Source organism: Canis lupus, chromosome 12, assembly GCF_048164855.1.
Source record: "Canis lupus baileyi chromosome 12, mCanLup2.hap1, whole genome shotgun sequence".
Lineage (NCBI taxonomy): Eukaryota > Metazoa > Chordata > Mammalia > Carnivora > Canidae > Canis > Canis lupus.
Window position 1 is genome coordinate 47,092,022 of NC_132849.1, and position 18,525 is coordinate 47,110,546.

Sequence of the window (18,525 nt, forward strand, 5' to 3'; positions counted from 1 at the left end):
ATGGGTCCCTCTAGGTCTACGTGGTTACAGCAGGATTGCCTTCTTCACCCTCTCTCTTTCCCTGTTCCCTGCAGGAGGGGAGGGGCCCAGGTGCCCAAGACCCACCAAGGAAGGAGCTCTGGTTCTCATCAGGGTCACAGAGCAGATCCACTGACCTCCTCCCCCCATTAACCTGGGACTTGGAAAAGAAACAACCTTCTATTGCACTGAGCCACTGCATTTTGAGGTTGCTTGTTTAGCAGGTATCCTGCCATGACTAATGTGATCTTAATTTTACAGATGGGAGACACAGGGTGAGGGAATCGAAAGTGATTTTTCAAGGGTCACCAAGAGCCCAGAGCCCACCACAGACAAGCTGTGTGTTAGTGAGACCTGACTTCCCCGCCTTGGTGGTCCTAGGTGAAAGGCAGCTGTTGTGAGCCTATCTTCCAGATTCAGCTCCCCGGGGCCGAGCAATGCAAAGGCTGACTCCCTGACTCCCTGAGGTCCCAGGCAGGAGACTGGCCCTGTGGGATGGTCGCCAGTGGCCTCCGGCGTGGAGAGTGAATGCAGGAAGGGGAGATGCTGGACCCTGGCTCTCGGGGGGATTGTCTTCTTCCAATGCCCGACAAGCCCTGTGGATGGCACGTGCTTTGTGGAAAAGGTCAACTCCAGAAAGCAGGAGACTCAGCAAATCCCCAAATAGCCAGACCCTGAGCACAGGCCGCCGCTGAGTGCACGTGCCATGTGGAGTGGGAACAAGAGAGGGGCAGAGGGGGAGCGCCTCCCCCCGACAGACCCCTTACGGCCCACGGCTAATCCCCGCTCAGACGGGGCCTCTCTGGGCGGGAGCGTCCGGGGTGTGCAGCTTCCAGACAGCTCTGTTGAGGCTGCAGTAAGTCCTCTAGACGCCTCATGAATTTCTGCTCCTTAATGAACATGTGCACAGGAGAAGATCCGATGGAAGAAAGGGTGGGAAAAGCACACACTTGCCAGGGAAGGAATACGATTGCCAAATGCTGAGAGGCTATTTTAAACAACAGATTAAAGGGATGGAAATGAAAACAGACCAAAACAAAGCACCACACCACCCTGGTTGCCTGGGTGAGCCCTTTACTCTCATTAACACTGCTTCCCAAGGCCACCGGCGCCGACGCTGGAGACGACGACACGTGGCCGGCACTCCAACCACTCCCTGGGGTGCCAATTACTTCCCAGGATTAATTCTTCAGTTTACTAGACAGTTCCATCAGCCGTACCGCCATGGCCAGAAACAAGAGCTCCTGGATGGAAGGCATACCTACTGGTTCCTGGGAGCTGGACTTTGGGCCAAAACCCACACATCCTCTTGCACAAGAAGAAGGCACTAGCCCTGCTCCTGCCCACCTGGGAGCATCAATTGTGTGAGTTTTTGGCTTGGACTTAAAAAACAAACAAAAAAACATGTTTTCAATTGTGAAGGGCTTGAGTAAGAACAGTGAGCATGCTGTGTCTGAGACCAGGAATCCAGGGACAGTAGCTGCCTCAGACACCTAGAGTAACCCTGCATGCTGGTCAGCTTGTCTTACCATCCCGCTAAAACAAAAGACGCATGGAGCCACTGCCAGACTAACAGCACATCGGCCAGCTCTGGCCAGCACTTAGCACCATGCCAGGGGTTGTGAGGGGCAGCAGAGATGAGTCTGTCAAAGGGCTTGCTCAAGAGGTCCACTGTCTGCCTGGGCTGGGCCAATCCTCAAGGGCATCGGAGACCATCAGACAGTAAGTGGGAGCATGCCTGTGAGCTCCCTGAGTTCTGAGACCTGGATCTCTGCCCTTGCCTTCCCCATAGCACCCCACGGTGTTAGCTAGGCATATGGGTACCAATCCTTTGTCCATCCATTCACCCCTCCTCTCATGCACCCATCCATCCACCCACTCATCGATTCATTTCTCCACGCATTAGTGTTATCAACTATTCAGATACTTTGCCAGGCAAGGAGGAAGATTACTATAGAGTGAGAAAGGTCTGAAACGAATTCAACAGCAAAATTTGTGCTGCTATCCATTACTGCTTCATCTGATAATAGAATGACTCCTTCCTATGTGCATGTGGCCTATTAGATATGTTTTGGGTGTTCTGACCCACCCCTGGGGTGAGCACGCAACCAAGTTAAGCAAATCAGTGTGCTCTAGCCCCTGGGCCATAATTACTCATTCAAGGTTGGGGGCGCCTGGGTGGCTCAGTCGGTTAGGTGTCTGCCTTTGGCTCCAGTCATGATCCCAGGATGGAGCCTCCCATTGGGCTCCCTGCTCAGCAGGGCACCTGCTTCTCCCTCTCCTCTCTGCTCATGCTCTCTCTTTTGCTACCTCTGTTGCCATCTCGGTCTCTGTTTCTCAAATAAATAAATAAAATCTTTAAAAATAAGAAAAATTTACTCATTCAAGGTTCTTGGCCCAGACAGACCCAAATGCCTTAGATCAATAGAAGAACTCAGAAAACAAAGGTCTGTCTTCCCTCAGAATCATGAACAGTATGGGTGTTATAAGCTGGAGCTGCTCCTGGCCATCTTCCCTGATTGTGAGGAGGAAGCAATCTGCAGAGCAGAGAATGAAGCCAGCTAGAGAGGCAGAGATGAGAGCCTGACAAGAGTTCTGATATTCTAGGAACCCTTGGGTCTAGCTGTGTCGGAAGCTGTTGCTGAAACTTTCAGTTACAAGAGCTAACACATGCTCTTTTTTGCTTAAATTAGCCTGGGTTGGGTTCCTGTCTGCTGCAATCACAAGAGTTCTAGTATGTTCTAATACTCTCAGAAGAGCTAAGTTCTGTGCTGTTTCAGATGAAGTCTTAAGATGGAAGGAAACTTCTCTGTGACTCTCCAGGAAACAGGAAGGATTCTGAGAGAGGGAGAGGAAAGAAAGACGTTCAAGATGAAAGAACAGTGTGGGCGGCACTGCCCAACAGAATTTTCTGCGATAATGGGGATGTTCTCCAATGGGCTTCGTGTGAGAGAGGATTTTGCCCAACTGCAGGCAAATGGCAGTGTTCTGAGCATGTCTAAGGTGGGTGAGGCTACACTAGGATGTTCAGTAGGTCGGTGTAGGGAAGGCCTTTTCGACCTAACTGTATTTTTAACTTATAAAGATTTTTAAAAATTTTATTTATTCATGAGAGACACAGAGAGGCAGAAACATAGACAGAGGGAGAAGTAGGCAGGGAACCCAGTGCAGGACTCGATCCCCAGGCTGGGATCATGACAGGAGCCAAAGGCAGATGCTCAACCACTGAGCCACCCAGGTGTCCCTATTTTCAACTTATGATGGGTTTATCAAGACGTAGCCATGCTATATTGTTGAGGAAGATCTATATTTAATTTTTAATTAATTTAAATAGTACATGTGGCTGGTGGCTTCCGTACTAGACAGCACAGGTTGGAACAAAGGCCCCTGGGGAGAAGGTGTGAGGAATAGGGGGCCCTTCCACAGGATCAGAGGCAGGCATGAGGGAGACAGATTGAGCATGGACAACTGGAAACACGGACATCACTGGGGAAACATGCAAGTAGCCTGGGAAGGGTCTGACCGTGGCGGAGGAGACAGGGAGGAGGCCAACAGGAGCAGTTACAACGAGACGCCGACCGGGGGCTGGTGTGGCCATTCACCGAAGTGAGGAATGCAGAAGACAATACAGGTGTGCAAGGGAAGTGGAGGACTTTGTGTTTGGATCTTCGGGATCTGAGGTGGGAGGACGTCAGGATATAGGTCATTTAATAGAAAGCTAGAAGCTGGAGACACAAGGTTTCAGAGCCATCGGGGTCACTGGTCAAACTTACAGAAATGTATAGCAAGGCTAGAACTGTGAAGAAGATTCCCAGCACGAGGTGGAAGAAAGAGAGAACGAAGACAGGGGGCATATGAAGTAACCAAAGGAGGTAGAACAAGCAGTCGAGCATCATCCCAGTCTGCTGGGATTATCAGTGAAAGGCTCATTTTTCTTACCTACAGACGTATTTTTGAGATAACTGAAATTGATTCCTTTAAAATACCCACTCTTAAACAAGAACAAAGCATTTTAGCCATTTTAAAGACAAAATGTCTTGAAATACAGTGCTTACTTCCCAACATGCTGAACAGAATGTAACATCACAGGGACACCGGGCTGGAAAGCAGCGTCACGCCAAGGACGCAAGGACCGAAGGGGAGGGGCAGGAGGCAGGAGGCAGGAGGCAGGGGGCAGGGGGCAGGTCTGGGTGCTCCGCCGGGGCCAGGCAGTGCCTCCCTCCCATGCACACTGCATACTAGAGCTTGCGGCTGCTTCATTTCCCATTAGCTTTTACCAAACATTGCTTGCTTCTGTTATCTTTCCAACTCCTCTCTTGCCAGATCGAGTGTTTGCAAAATTTGCTTTGAATTCAGAATCTAGGTAATCAATCTTATAGTCAATTTGTATTTTGTTTTGTTTTGCTTTGTTTTTTTTTAAAAACGCTTCTGAGTTAAAGCCCATGGGATGGATGACAGAGAAAGAACAGATTCTGGGTGCACACATTTGGTGATGCCTATTTGTTCTGTTAGCTCCTCAGAGATGCTTTCCTGTCTTTTCTCAATCTAGGCTCTGGGCTGGGAGAAGTTTCCAGGTAAGTGAGAATTGGTGGAAAAAGCAGATGCCCTGACAGTCTTGCCACCCAGGACCTTTTATTCTAAAAAAGATCAACAGCTCACATTGTCATATCGTCACAAATGTTGAGGACAGACACTGTACACTAGAGTTAGCCAAGTTATAGCCCAGAAAGCTAACAGAGTGACACATTCCACAAAGTGTTCCTCCCCATAACCAGAGATCATTTCTCACGTTCACCCCCACAAAACCACAGGCACACTCCTGCTGGTGTCTGTGATGCACTTTTCAGGCTGGATGCAGTTTCTGGCATGTCAGGGGACGCTGGATGTAGGGGCAGCAGGAAGCTGACCAAGGGTGACAGATCAACCCCCCTAGTGGGGGTTTAGGCCAAAAGCTTTTAGACATCTTGGTATAAAAATAAAACAGAGCAAGAACAGAGCCAAGTGGATCTGATGTAGAATCATAAATTCCAGCTTTACACCAAGGACCATCTGGCTTCCTTGCCAGTGAAGCTGACTTTAGGCATCTTTGTTTCTCAAAGAGTGGTTCCTTGGGAGCTTGTCAGACATGCAGAATCCCAGGCCCCACCCCAGCCTACGGGATCAGAATCCGTATTTTAACATATCTTCAGGGAAACTGGGTGCACATTGAGAAGCGCTGCCCTACCCAGTTCATGGTCCATTTAGGTGCTCAAAGTCTCTCCTGTGCTGGCAGTTGGGAGCCCCGGTCCTAATTCTGCCCTCACTATGGGGGTGATTTAGCTATGTCCTCCTCCTTTTGGCCTCTGTCTTCCCAAATGCTAACTGGGGCCCAGCCCAATGGGTTCAATGATGTGCCTAAGTGCTAATCCTCGAAACGAGGTCTGTAGGTACATCAACAGAGCTGCTTTTCTTTGCAGACCAGAGCCTCCTTTTCTCCTCAGGGACAAATCACCGTGGGATTTCAGAAACATTTCCTACCCTCACATAAGCTGTGGCATGAATCCTGACATCCTCTGGATGCATTCCAAAGCCTCCAGCAGCCCAGACTCAAACCAAGTGAGTGTCATGAGAATCCACCCCTTCCTTCTGGGCTGGCCTATATGGAGGTGCTGTGCTGGCCCAAGACCTGCCTCTCCAGCACCTCTTAGCATGCAGCTTCTTGGAGGTGGCCAAGCCCCACACGCCCAGAATCTTAGTAAAGAGCCCACGGACTACCCCTTCCCAAGTGCCCAGATGGGGCCTCCGGCTTCCTTTCGTCCTTGTGGTTTTGGGCTCTAAATCTGCCAACAGATGAATCCTGGTATATTTTATAGTTAAAACAACTCTGCATTCCAAGCACTAATGCAGCTGACATAATATTGGTCATGAGTGGTTAAACAGGATGCCTCCTCTCGATCTGCTGGAGAGGGGTGTGTGTGTAACTGTGTTACATAGGGTGTCACGGAGCTCATGTTTCTGCTCAGTGCAAGGATCTATAGCTCAAAATCAGCAGAAAATTTACTCTTTATTCCTAAAGGACTTTAACTGCCCTTCCTCTCACAGGAGCTAAACAGAGGAGGCCCAGTGGGGAAACCAGCCCCCTGGCCCCAGAGCACAGAGTGTCCAGTGGGGCTGCAGGCAGGCTGTCCACGAGGAGGGAGGCAGGCAATCACCTGAGGACCATGGATGGCACTGGGAGGGGACTCAGAACAAATGCAGAAGCAGAGACAGAGAGCCAGACCGTAGGCAGGTGGTAACCAGAGGTGGGCTGGTGTGGGGCAAGAGCCACGTACCCTCATCCAGGCTCCACAGACAACAAGAACACGACAGACACGAGGGAGATGCCAGCCAGTCCAGAACAGAACAGAACAGTCTTCCACTGTGCCTGAAGAAGGGTGGGCGCGCGTTGTGTTTTGTTTTTCACTATTCATTAGATAGAAGGAGAAACCAGAAGTTCGTCTTAGAATGTCACTGTCCTTGTTTATAATGTGTGCCATGTATTTTTTGACAGCCACTCTAGAGTCAACAGTATATGACTTCTTTCCACAGCATGGGCTCAGGATCTCTCAATGGATCCTCTTTCCATTTCCCCTCAAGACCCAAATGCAACAGACCTTTGTGGAAAGATAGCAGGAACTCAACATTCCAGGCTTGTTTTGCAAACAAAAAAGGTCAGCAGCCCCTTGCGGAATGCTGCTGTGCCAAGACATTCTCTCCTCTGCGTGTTTGCTGTGAGTTTGAGATGGTGATGGGTGCAGCGTTATGACATTCCGGGGCAAATCCAATCTGATCCTGGGGCAAAGGTGGGAGAGTTGGCCTCCTTAAGTCCTCTGCCATGTGCCTGTCTGGGAGCCTGGCTCCCCGCTGTGACAAGTGCTGGGTGTCACTCTGCATTAGAGGCCATGAGCCAATCCACCCTGACAGCCAGGCCCCTTCTACAGAGTGTGCTGTAATTTCTGCAGCTGGGGCTCCCTTGGGTCTTGCAGATGGGGTCATCCCAATTATGATGCTAGGAGTTTCCAGAGCAATAAAGGAAAATTCACCCCTTGGCTGTCAGGTGGAGGCTGCATGTCACCTGAGAGAGTCAACATGAGAAAATCAAGAGAAACCAGAGGTGTGACTGTGTCTGTCTTGAGAAAAAGATCAGCATTAAGGAGGGACACTTGTCACTCTGAAAGGGCCTCCACTCTGTTTTTAAGAAAAGAGGTAGGAAAAAAAAAAAAAAAAGGAAGAAAAGAGGTAGGCGGTCAGAGATGGTCTATGTTTTCTACATCTGGGTTTTCAGTACAGAAAGTGCATCTCCAGGCAAACATTGCCTCTGAAATAGGAGATGTCACAATTTATGGGGGGTACAAGGTAGGCTCGGGCTTTGGTTTTTTTGGGGGGTTCTTTTAAAAAATTTTAAAATTGTGATATACAGAATATAAAGCTGACCATTTTTGTCATTTTAAGCATAGATTTCAGTGGCGTTGTTGTGTGACCATCACTACCATCCATCCATCTCCAAAACTTTCTCATCTTCAGCTTTGTACTCATTAAACACTAACACTCCCTATTCTTCCTTCCTGAGAGCCCATAGTAATTACCCTTCTACCTTCTGCCTCTATGACTCTGACTCCTCTGGGGACCTCGTAGGAGTGGAATCATACCGTATGTGTCCTTTTGTGTCTGGCTTATTCTAGTACAATATCTTCAACGTTCATCTATGTTGTAGTATCCACCCATGACTGTAGTAGTTCCTTCCTTTTTAAGGCTGAATAATACTGCATTGTATTTTGTTTATCCATCCATCCAGTGATCGAGAGGGCCCTGAGTTGCTTCCACCCTTTGGCTATTATGAATAATGCTGTTATGAACATGGGCGCACAAATATTAGAGGAGCCTTGGGATTTGCATTAATGTTAACCCTCTGCCCTCTGGTGACAGGTGGCCTCCAGCTTGTGACTGAGTGAGGCTGCAAAGCTGAGGGCCGGCACTTGGCAGCTCTGCAGAAGCAGGCTAAGGAAAGGGTGTGGGGGAGTGAGTGGGGGTCTCCTATGCAGCTGGACCAGGCTCAGGGCCGAAAGGATTATAATTCCACAAGCACATAGGCTGTTCTGTCCCTTTCCTTCTGGAGCAACCCTGTGACATGCTGGCTTTAGCCATACTTCTCAATGCCAACTCACCCACAGAGGAAGAAGAAGACAGGAGGACCAGAAGAGGCCCCTCAGCCTTGTCTGCCTAGGCAGGTTGCAATTTTTTTTAAGTAATTTTATGGAGATGCAATTTCCATAAAGTAACTGGTCAGATCTTAAGTATGCAGTTTGACAAGTTGTGACAAATGCATGTGCCTGCATAACCCCTACCCCAATCAAGATGCAGGCCATTTCCATCTGCCCAGAACATTCCTTTGTGCCAGACTGCATTTTGGCAGCTTCTTCTAGAGCCAGTCGATATTGCTGCAACATCAACAGGGTTAGGGGGCTTATAAAAAACCTGTTGGGGGTTCTAGGCTGTGAAACCCAAGATGTCCTCAGCCCTGAGTCACCACAAAAGACAGTTTTAGGTTTTTTTTTGTTTTGTTTTGTTTTTATAATTTTGCAGGTCATTAGCCATCCACAGTGGTCTGGCAAGGGAAGTTTTGCATCCCTGGAGCCCAGAGTAGACCGTGGGACCCAAGTGTCACTTGAGTCCCATTCACTGTACAAACCTGTCTCAAGCACTTGCTCTGTTCAGGGCATGGGACTGGGTGCTGCCATGGCAGGTAGGGGACGCCCAGCTGTATAGGAAGAAGACTGGCATCTGGGCTGGAGCCCAAGGTCAAACCTTGTAACGCCGCAGAGACATCCATCATTCTGGCTGAGGCCCACGGGAAGGCTTTTTGGAGGCAGGGGGCAGTCAGGCTAGCCCTTTAAGGGATGCATAGGATTTCAACACAAGGCCAGAGAGAGGAAATTCCAGGCACTGAGAGCACTTACTGAAGCCCTGTTACCCTGTTACGTAGCAGGCATTAGGTTAGATGCTTCACCTCATGATTTCACATCATAAAATCATCATGATGACAGGGGCCCTACAAGATAGATCATAAGAGGTGCAATGTGGCTAAGTGACTTCCAGGTTCACAAAGCACTGCTCTGGGATTCAACCTTGGCTCTGGATGTTTCTGAAGCCCACGTTCGGCGGCCTGCTGTGCTGTGGGAAGACATTCACTAAAACCAAAGCTTCAGCCTGCTGCACTGAGGGGCCAAGGCCGAGAGGCAGTCAAACAACTGAGGACTTTCAAAGCTCGGTGCTTCCTTGCTTGGTTCAAATTTCACTGAAGATGGCTGGGGCAATACCACATTCACAAAAGGAGCTCTGTAAACTCCACTTTATGTAAGCATATATCTGTTATTTTTTTAATGTCATAGGAAAATCTTATTTATTTAAAGTAATGGGGGCTAATTTAAGTACAATTATTTTTTCTAAAAGCAATCTTAATTATACAAACTGGTCCAAAGCAGGCTCAGAACGTTGGAAGCAGAGAGGGCCTTGTAATTAGCACAACTGCCCACGAATAGACCTTCTAGAGTATGCTAGCATGAGGAAATTCGCTTATCTTCATTGCTATAGATGCCCCTAATTCTTGCTTACGCTGTTAGTCCTGAGAGAAGTGGGGGGATAGTCCTCAAATGACTACAAAGTCATTTCCCTTCCCTTTACCCCAAACACCCCGCTCCACCTGGAGCTTTCTGGGAGCTTCTACTGCACCTGACTTTTACCTGTTAGCCAGGGTCAAGGATCCTTAGAAGTGACACAGAAGTTGTGTCAGAGACCAGGAGCTCCTGCTGTGGCATCAGCTGCGTTACTCCTGAGAGAGGCTCAGATATTCTTTTAACACCAAATGCCATGAATCTCTTTAGCACCCCAGCCCAGACTGTCCCAGCCTCCTCCCCAAAGTGTGGAACACCAGCTCAGAAGCGTGCTCTCAGAAAGACAGACATTCCTGACCCAAGTCCACATTAACCCTGCAGCCCCGGGAATGGGCAATGGGTAGTCACATTACAAGGCACAGCTTATTTTACACACACACACACACACACACTCACACACACACATTCACACTCACAAACACATACGTTCTCCACTGCCTTTGGTCACCCAGGCCTGCCATATATGTACGCCACCCTTCTTCCTCCCCAAATATCTCCAAACTACTTTATCTGCACAGAGGAAGGGAGAACTGCTTCTCAGAGAAGCTACTTGGTGGCAGAAAACCTGTGAGCTCCCCAAAGACCAGGCCACACAGCCCCTCATGCTCTCAGCTGGGGTATCTGAGACACGAGGGAGCTCTTCCTTGGCCCCCAGGACTTCTCACTGCCAGCAGAGCTCCTACTCTCTGCCCATGTGCACACACAGCTGCAGGGCTGGCTCCGATCTCAACAAAAGTTCATCTCCCTCCAGTTGGCAGTCTGGAGCCAGGCCAATGCCCCTCCTTCCCCAGAATGCTCCTTGATTTGCAGAGGCCTGCAGTGAACAACAAACCTCAGTGCCCTGACCTTTCTCCTGGTGCAGAGGGTGGGAGGATGATGCTGGGAATGCACCTCCTCCTGCCCGACACCGACATGCTGACCCACAAACCACAGGCCTCTAAGTGTGGATGAGCTCCCCACACCCCGGGCTTCAGCCACATCTTATAAGCTCACCACTCCCATGGTCTAGTCTTGAAAGAAATGTTTTAGCTTCGAAAGAAGTGTTTTAGCTTTGAAAGAAAGCAGAATTTAGGTTTTAACCAAGGATCCCAGACAAAAGTCTAACCGTGGAGATACAAATCCGGTGATGGCCTGTTTGCAGGGGCTTCGCTCTCGGCCCAGGAGGGGGTGGTGGTGCAAGGAGCAGAGGGGGTGTGAACCCACTACACGCCTCACCAGCTCCCACCCGTCTCCATTCAGCTGCAAGTGGAGCACACTGCAAACCAGAGTATCTCTCCCTGCCAGCGAGCCCTCGCTGTGTGTGTACTCCAGGAGGAGGCCATTACAGGGAGTTAATAGAGTTTTAAATTTGTTTTTAAATTTTATAATGCAATTCATCAAATTCAGTGTCTGAGCACAGCATTCACGTTCAGACGAGGCAGCATATGTCAAAGTGGCCCCAGCCTTCCCCCCACTCCACTTCCCCCAAATGAGGAAAAGTTAACTCTTTAGGGTAACTGTCAGGCATGGCCCCACTTGGGGCGAGAATGGCAGCAGGGTAGGCCTGGGCCTTTCTGGAATTGGTCTAAGGGAAAGGCTGGTGACTTAGCCGAGATGCTCTGGGCACCTTTCATGAGCAGGGGCAATAGAGGCTGCCCTTGGCCTTGGTCACCTCATTGAGAAGGCCACCTGGGAGTGACCGTGACACAGTTCTTTCAGACACGTGTCTGTTAGGGTACAGGTGTCAATGAGAATGAGCAAATACCCAGGTCATAGATGTGGAAAGCAATCGTGCAGTCTGCTGATCAGGGACAGATGTGAGCACAATTTCTGCTATTTTTCACCCAGAAGGATCTCCTTTAAGGACATGTTCAGCTGAACTTAGGATCATTATTGTAAGTTGGGATCAGTTGCTGCTGAATTGGAAATAAGTGAGATTTATGGGACCACGGTTTTGTGAAGAACATCTCGGGTATCAGGACTTGCAGCAGATCTTCTGTATCAGTAACTGCAGTCAATCTTGCCTTTTATTAAGCCTTAATAAGTGACTTCGCTTCTAGGGAAAGTTCCAGAATAGACAGTGCCGGGAAGTGAAACTGTACTGGTCCCAGAGCAGATTACAATAAAATAGTGTCCTCCTGGTGGCTCTGACAGCAGAGCGTTCAGCTCACTGAGATCACAGAGCCCCGAGAGGAAGTACAGGGTCCCCTCGCTGAGCATGACCTGGCAGTGGGTGGAATATGGGGGCATAACCATCAGAGCATGATCGCCAAACAAAGGCCTCCTGTTGGCACTGATCTGCTTCTGAAACATATCTGTTCTCAGTGGATGGAATCCACAGGGTGGCTCTACCCCTGGGCCCCAGCTGTCTGGCCACAGGTCAGGGAGTGGCCACCAGGTGGCTGGTAGTCACTACTGATTGGTGGCGTTGTGCTGGTGACCAGAGAAGAGGGGCTTCACGCAGGCTTCTGCTGAGCCCCAGAAATAGACCACCTCCACCTCACTGAGCAACCAGGTATCGACTTGAGACTTGTACTTCTTAAAAAGAACAGACACAAATAGAGAGTTAACCCTTCCCTGAAGCCACACACCCAATTAAACACCCTGTGCTACTTTTCAACTCTTGGGGGATTTGTGCCCAATGTCTTGTGCCCTTCCAGATGGAGCTCAGGGCTCTCGCTCTACATAGCTTTGAACCTCCTGCTTCTAATTTCACACAAATTAAAAACACAAAGGTGGGGTGGGGCGAGATCCCTGTGTGGCCTCGGCCACACTGAGCAGATTTGGAGACAGATGCTCAGGCCCGGGCACAGGTGGGATGTGGGAGCCGGGGCGGGGCTGGGCCTGGCAGGCGGCAGGAGAAGGGCACGGGCTGGGATGGAGGAAGAACATCTTGAGGTGATGGAAGTCTTTTTGCATTCAAGGGCTTGCCGGCTTCCAACTTGCTACTTATTGCATTGAAAAATATTCCACACGATTGAAGAACTATTTTCCAAAACAAAATGCTGGTATTCATCAGGAGGCGCGGGTTGTGCAGTGTGAACAATTCACTTTCGTTAAGTACCATATGGCCGCTGGTAGGAAAACGCTAACATGTTTCAACAGTACAGCTGGGGTAGGGCTCCTTTATTCACCGTGCAGATGGCTCTAATTGACATCTCTCCTAAAACAGGTCTCCAGCATTTCTGCAGGATCATTAGAGTAATTAGTTATTAAATACCATCACCACTTTTAGAGAGGGGGTCTGATCCTTGGCAACATTCCACAGTGATGGAGCTGACAGGTCCCGGTGGAGGACAAGCGGTGGGAGGGCCAGTGGGAAGGGTGTGCTAGCTCCTCCTCCTCAGTGGGGAGGCCAGGGAAGGACAAAGACTGCTGATTCCAGGACAGCCCCGTGGAGACAGCTCCGACGACCAAAGGGCTCTGGACCAGGGTTCTAGAGCTGGGCTTGTATCTTTAGCTGTGTGACCAGAGGGCTTCAATCAGACTCAGTTTGTTCATCCCTTAAATAGGGGTAATAACATATGCCTTCCTGCTCTGTAGCGCTGAGATTATGCGGTGCAGGGCAGAAGGGCTGGAAGGACGGAAGTGCTATAGTTGAACTGGTTTTGATGCTTATGTTTGAGGCCCAGCCTGGTCCATGTTCACCTCTTTGGCAAGTGATAAGCCGTGGCCTCTCAAGAACTTGGCCACACCTGAGACGTGATCCCTGACCCTGTGACAAGAGAGCCTTTGTTGTATTGTGACCAGATCCACAGGCCAGAAGATCAGTTCAGGGGGTGGGGAGAGGGGATTGTGGGGCTCACACGTGCAGCCGAAGCACTGAGCCCATCATCCTCAGCCACCCCAAGACACAATGGGCTGCCCTCAGCTATCTTGCAGACTCGGTTCCCTCGACCCATCCTGGCCTGCCATGACACACGCCGGGGTATTGCACGGCCAATCATGCTGCCTTGGCGGGAAAGAAAGGAATCTAGGGTGTGCACGTGCTCCCAGGAGTTCTTCCAAAAAGTAAATACATGTATCCAAAGGGTAATATGGATTTAGGAAATAGCCTTTACTTGGAGCTCTTTCCCCACTGATCAAGGGTTAATAGCGTGGCATTATTAGTTTAATTTCACAGTCTAATCACTTTCCTGCTTTATTGATCAAAGGACTTGGAGCAACTGTAATTTGGTGAAGCTGAAAAGTAAAATTCTCGGCTAAGGGAATAAAGCTGGGCGGCTCTGGATCTCTGGGGCCATGCAAGGGAGTACCTGGCCCTGTACACACAGCTCACCTAATGGGCCACACAATCCACAGGTCGTCCAGTCACATTTCCTCCCTCCCACTGGTGAGCCACTGGGAGGGAGCAGGGTCCACACCTCACGGTGACGACCTACTAGCATCGGAAATGGGGACTAGCCTCGGGAAGAGCCCCTCCCTGAACTATACTGGAGCCCAAATCCACCTCGAATGCTACTCTGAGCCCTGAACCGGCCTGGAGCTTCATTGTTAAACACCCTCCGTCAGCAGGGCCCCATCTGTGCGATGGAATTTTTTTTTTTTTTGTCACTTTTTCAAATCAGAATAGAAACAATTTTTAGTCTATAATTATCATTTCTTTTCTCAACAGACAAATGTTTCCTTTTAAATTGTAGGGCGGAAAAAGCAAAGAACAACATTTTAAACCAAAAAGAAAGACTAAAATTAATTTCCTCTTTACAGAAAAATAAAATACAACAGCTCTAAGAAGCCAGGTTTTTTCTTTTCCCAAAAGAGCAACAAATGCAACAGTATATTCATTGCCACCACTAATGCCCGTTTTTAGGAGGCAGGTCCTTGACAGGTGGTGGTGATGGGGTTTGCAGACCTATCTCTGGAGTTAGGCCTTATACTCCGATCTCCTGGACAAGGTGGGCTCCTGATGTCTGATCTCACTCAGGATGGAGGATCTGAAGCCCTCGGTTCAGGAAGCGAGCTCTAGATGGATGGTCCTAGGAGCCAGGGTCAAGGCCTGGGGTCTACCAGTTGGCCCTCAGTTTCCTCATGCCTAAGATGGGAATGCTACTCATTTCACCAGGTTGCTGGGAGAATTCTATGGGCTTTGTGACTCTAAAGCATTGAACAAACCCTGCTGCTTCCACCGTGTAGTCAAGACTAACCAGACTCACTATTAAGAAAAAAAGTCCTGCACAATGCTTTCTCTGCTGGCAAGCTCCTCTGCCCATCCAAGGAAAGGCATCCCTCCCCATCCTGGCTCTCACGCTCTGCCAGCATGCAGGAGGAGAGCTACGGCCAGCCGGGTATTTACTGAGTGTGGTCCTGGGCCCAGCGTTTCAGTGCCCAAAGCTGGGAAGCGCGAGATGGGGTGAGCTGAGAGACTTCTCGGGGAGGGACAGCATGTGCTAAGCTTGGAAGGAGGAGACGCAGGTTGCATTTCAGGAGCTGAAAGTAGTTCAGTGTAGCTGGGCTCTGGTGAGGGAGCAGAAAGGCAGGAAGAGCATGTTTCCTCCGGGTGAGGAGCATCCCAGCTCCTCTGGTCCATGTTAAGGAATCTGGTTTCAGGATCGGCCAATAACGTTGGGACTGCTCAACTAAGGTCTAACGACTGTCCTGGCAGAGGCTCCCTCCCCGCTTCCATCCTTGGCCTCCTCCCTGGGGCAGGGGGCATGTCTCCTGTCCACGAATGTGGTCACTGCTGATCCTGCTATTACTCCTCAGCATGGATTCTTCTGGGAGCCACTGTCACCCAGGGCTGTGCTGGGAAATGTTTGCCAGCTGGCTCTCGTGGTGGTGGGGTGGGGGAGACAAAACAAACAAAACAGCTAGACCCTGATGTGTAGCGTTTGCCAGTCTCTGTTGTATAAACACTCCCGGTTCGATTTCAAGCTACCAACAGGATGTCAGTGACCACAGAGCTGGGAAGAGACGTCAACAATGGGCTCTTGGGAGCCGCCAAGCCAGTCCAGCACACCACCCTCACGGGACTTGGGAACGCAGTCGGAGGGTGGGCTCATGAAGATGCTGCCCGGAAGCTGTGGCTGCTGCCCTGGGGCCAGGAAGACCCACAGCGACCTGGAAGCGGGAAGCAGAGCTGGCCACCATGCCCCCACCCTCCTCTATCTTTTCCTGTTCTGACCCTCAGTGGCTCTGATCCACTAGATCGAGTCCAAACACCTCACTTGGCATTCAAGGCTTTTCACACCTGGTGCCACCTCTTGTTCTCCCCAGGCTCTTCTCGTGCTGTCCCTGCAGAGCCGGCTGTGCCAGCCTCACTGTCTCCTCGTGGTTCCTAGTCATACCCTGAGCTATCCCCACTTCCAGGCCGAGAGCACTCCTTAGGAGTCTCCTGACACCTTCCCTCCTGCATTCCCTGATCAAACCCTTCCTGATGCACCACATCTGTACAAAGCTTTCTCAGAAAGCCCACAGCCCCTGCATCTGTTGGGGAATGAAGTGCACGGTACACACAGGCATGCTCCTGCTTGACTGCACACGCTGTGCAGCTTCCTGGTAGAACAAAGGTTCTGGGACCTTCAGCTCAGTGAATCGATACTCCTTATGGTGGGCTCCCAATTCAAGACTCTTCCTTTTTTTTTTTTAATTGTTTATTTATTTATTTATTTATGATAGTCACAGAGAGAGAGAGAGAGAGAGAGGCAGAGACACAGGCAGAGGGAGAAGCAGGCTCCATGCACCGGGAGCCCGACGTGGGATTCGATCCCGGGTCTCCAGAATCGCGCCCTGGGCCAAAGGCAGGCGCTAAACCGCTGCGCCACCCAGGGATCCCTCAAGACTCTTCCTAACCTGACTGTACTTTCTGACCTTTGAAAACTTCCTCTCAAGGATGCAGAGGACGACAAGCATGAGGGTCCATCATTTGTAATTCCAAGGACAAAATGACCATGGGCCAAGGATGTCAGTGGCTCACTTGCCATGGCCAGGCAAGCCTGGAGAGATGGCTTGGTTACACTGAGAGGGAGCTTAGTGGCTGCCCCAGACCCAGTGAGACTCTTATGCCGACAGGCAGGGCCTGTGGCACAGTCATAGGATCCCTATAATGACCCCAAGCAGGTGGAAAAAGGCAACTGGCTACCCTGTGCACCTGATAGCTTTCTAAAAATAGCTGGTGGGCCCTGCCTCTGCAGGCTTCCCTGTGGGTAGGGGCAGGGACTGGAGATTTTGGGTCATTAAGTTTCAGAGGAGTGAGGCGAGTCACAACTGGTTCTATACCTTGCCCTTCCTGCCCAGAGCTGCAGCAAGACCTCAGCCAGGCACGCAAAGCTAAGGACCGGGCCTGGCCTGCATTACCTCCTGCTTAGCTCTGCCCCACCACCTCGGGTTAGGCACTGTTCCTCTTCGGCTGTCACATGGGAGGGGAAGGGAGACGGAGCAGCAGATGCCAGCAGGCTCTGGGCACCAGTTCTTCTTGGCCAAGGGACCTGGGTACACAGACATTCTCCTCAAACCAAGGCACTGACAGCATTGAACAGAAATGTCATGCTCTGAAGCCACGTGGCGTAGGAGGAAGCAAGAAAGGAAAGGAATTCCCCAGGCCAAGCCCAAGAAAGTCTCCTCTGCCCTCCTGTGGGGCCAGGCTCAGGAATAAGCAGTGGGCAGTGAACAAAGGGAGAGTTCTTCTCTTTCAGGGGCAGGCGGGGCCAGTTTCCTCTGGTTTCCTCCTCCCTCCTCCATGTCTAGACGGGAATATTTTGCTCCCAGCACCCTTAAGTGGTGCATTTTGGCCTCCCATCCCCAGAATCAGCCCTGTGGCTGCACCTGGGTGCCCTGCTGACTCAGGGAAATGTTTTGAAAACAAATCTCAGTCATTATAAGTTAGATCTATTCTTATGGGGCCAGAATGTCAGCAAATTTTGGAGATCACTGCCACTCAGCTGAGAACCAAAGTCCGAGAGGGTTTGAATAAAAAATTAGAGGGGGCTGGGGATCCCTGGGTGGCGCAGCGGTTTAGTGCCTGCCTTTGCTCAGGGCATGATCCTGGAGCCCCGGGATCGAGTCCCACATCGGGCTCCCTGCATGGAGCCTGCTTCTCCCTCTGCTTGTGTCTCTGCCTCTCTCTCTCTCCGTGTCTCTCGTGAATAAATAAAATCTTCAAAAAAAAAAAAAATTAGAGGGGGCAAAATTACTTTCAAATAAGATCCTTAGCAAATATAAATTGCCTCCTCTCCAATCCCCCTACACACATGCACTTGGAAAAGGCTTTTCCAATTCTTTTGCCGAGAGGCAGGGAGACTGGGAGGCTTTTGTTTTCCTGGAACGTTTTCAGACCAAATGTGCTCCTCTCTCTCTCGGCGAAGCCCTTCAGAAACTCCGGCTTTTAGACGCGGTGATTTGTCCTGGGTCTTGGGTGGGGGGACGCAGGGCACTGCTTACTCTGAGAAAGCTGGCACGGTGGGCCAAGAAATAGAAGAGATAGAAGCAAGGAGCACCCCGACATGGCCCGGGCCCGACCCCAGCCCCTGCCTCTCTGAGAAGAAGACCACGGCAGGGAGGGCTGGCGGCCTGCTCCCACGCACTCGCCCTGTGCCCTGCCGGGAGCCGGAGCCGGAGCCGGAGCCGGAGCAGGATCGCGTTGCTGAAATGCGACGCCTGGCCCAGCAGCCTGCCAGCAGCGCGGCCGCGGAAGCCACCCCCCGTAGCTGTGGACACGAATCGGTGTGCCTCTGCGCCGCCCGGCTTCTCCCCTGCCACCTCTTACTGGTCCCCGGGGATGGGGCATCTCCCGGCTCTCCTGAGCCCCTCTGAGCCCCTCCTGAGCCCCTCTGGCCCGAGCGCCTGGTGCCTGGGCCACCGCGGGGCCAGCTGGGCGTCGGTGGAGTGGAAAGGGATGCGGAGG

At 50.8% G+C, this 18,525-nt stretch overlaps 1 protein-coding gene across 2 annotated transcripts in view; it reads right to left on the minus strand.

The window, feature by feature from the left end:
- Positions 1–18,525, minus strand: part of KLHL29 (kelch like family member 29) — a 305,682-nt gene that overhangs the window by 157,134 nt on the left and 130,023 nt on the right. The gene's annotated exons all lie outside the window — the stretch shown is intronic.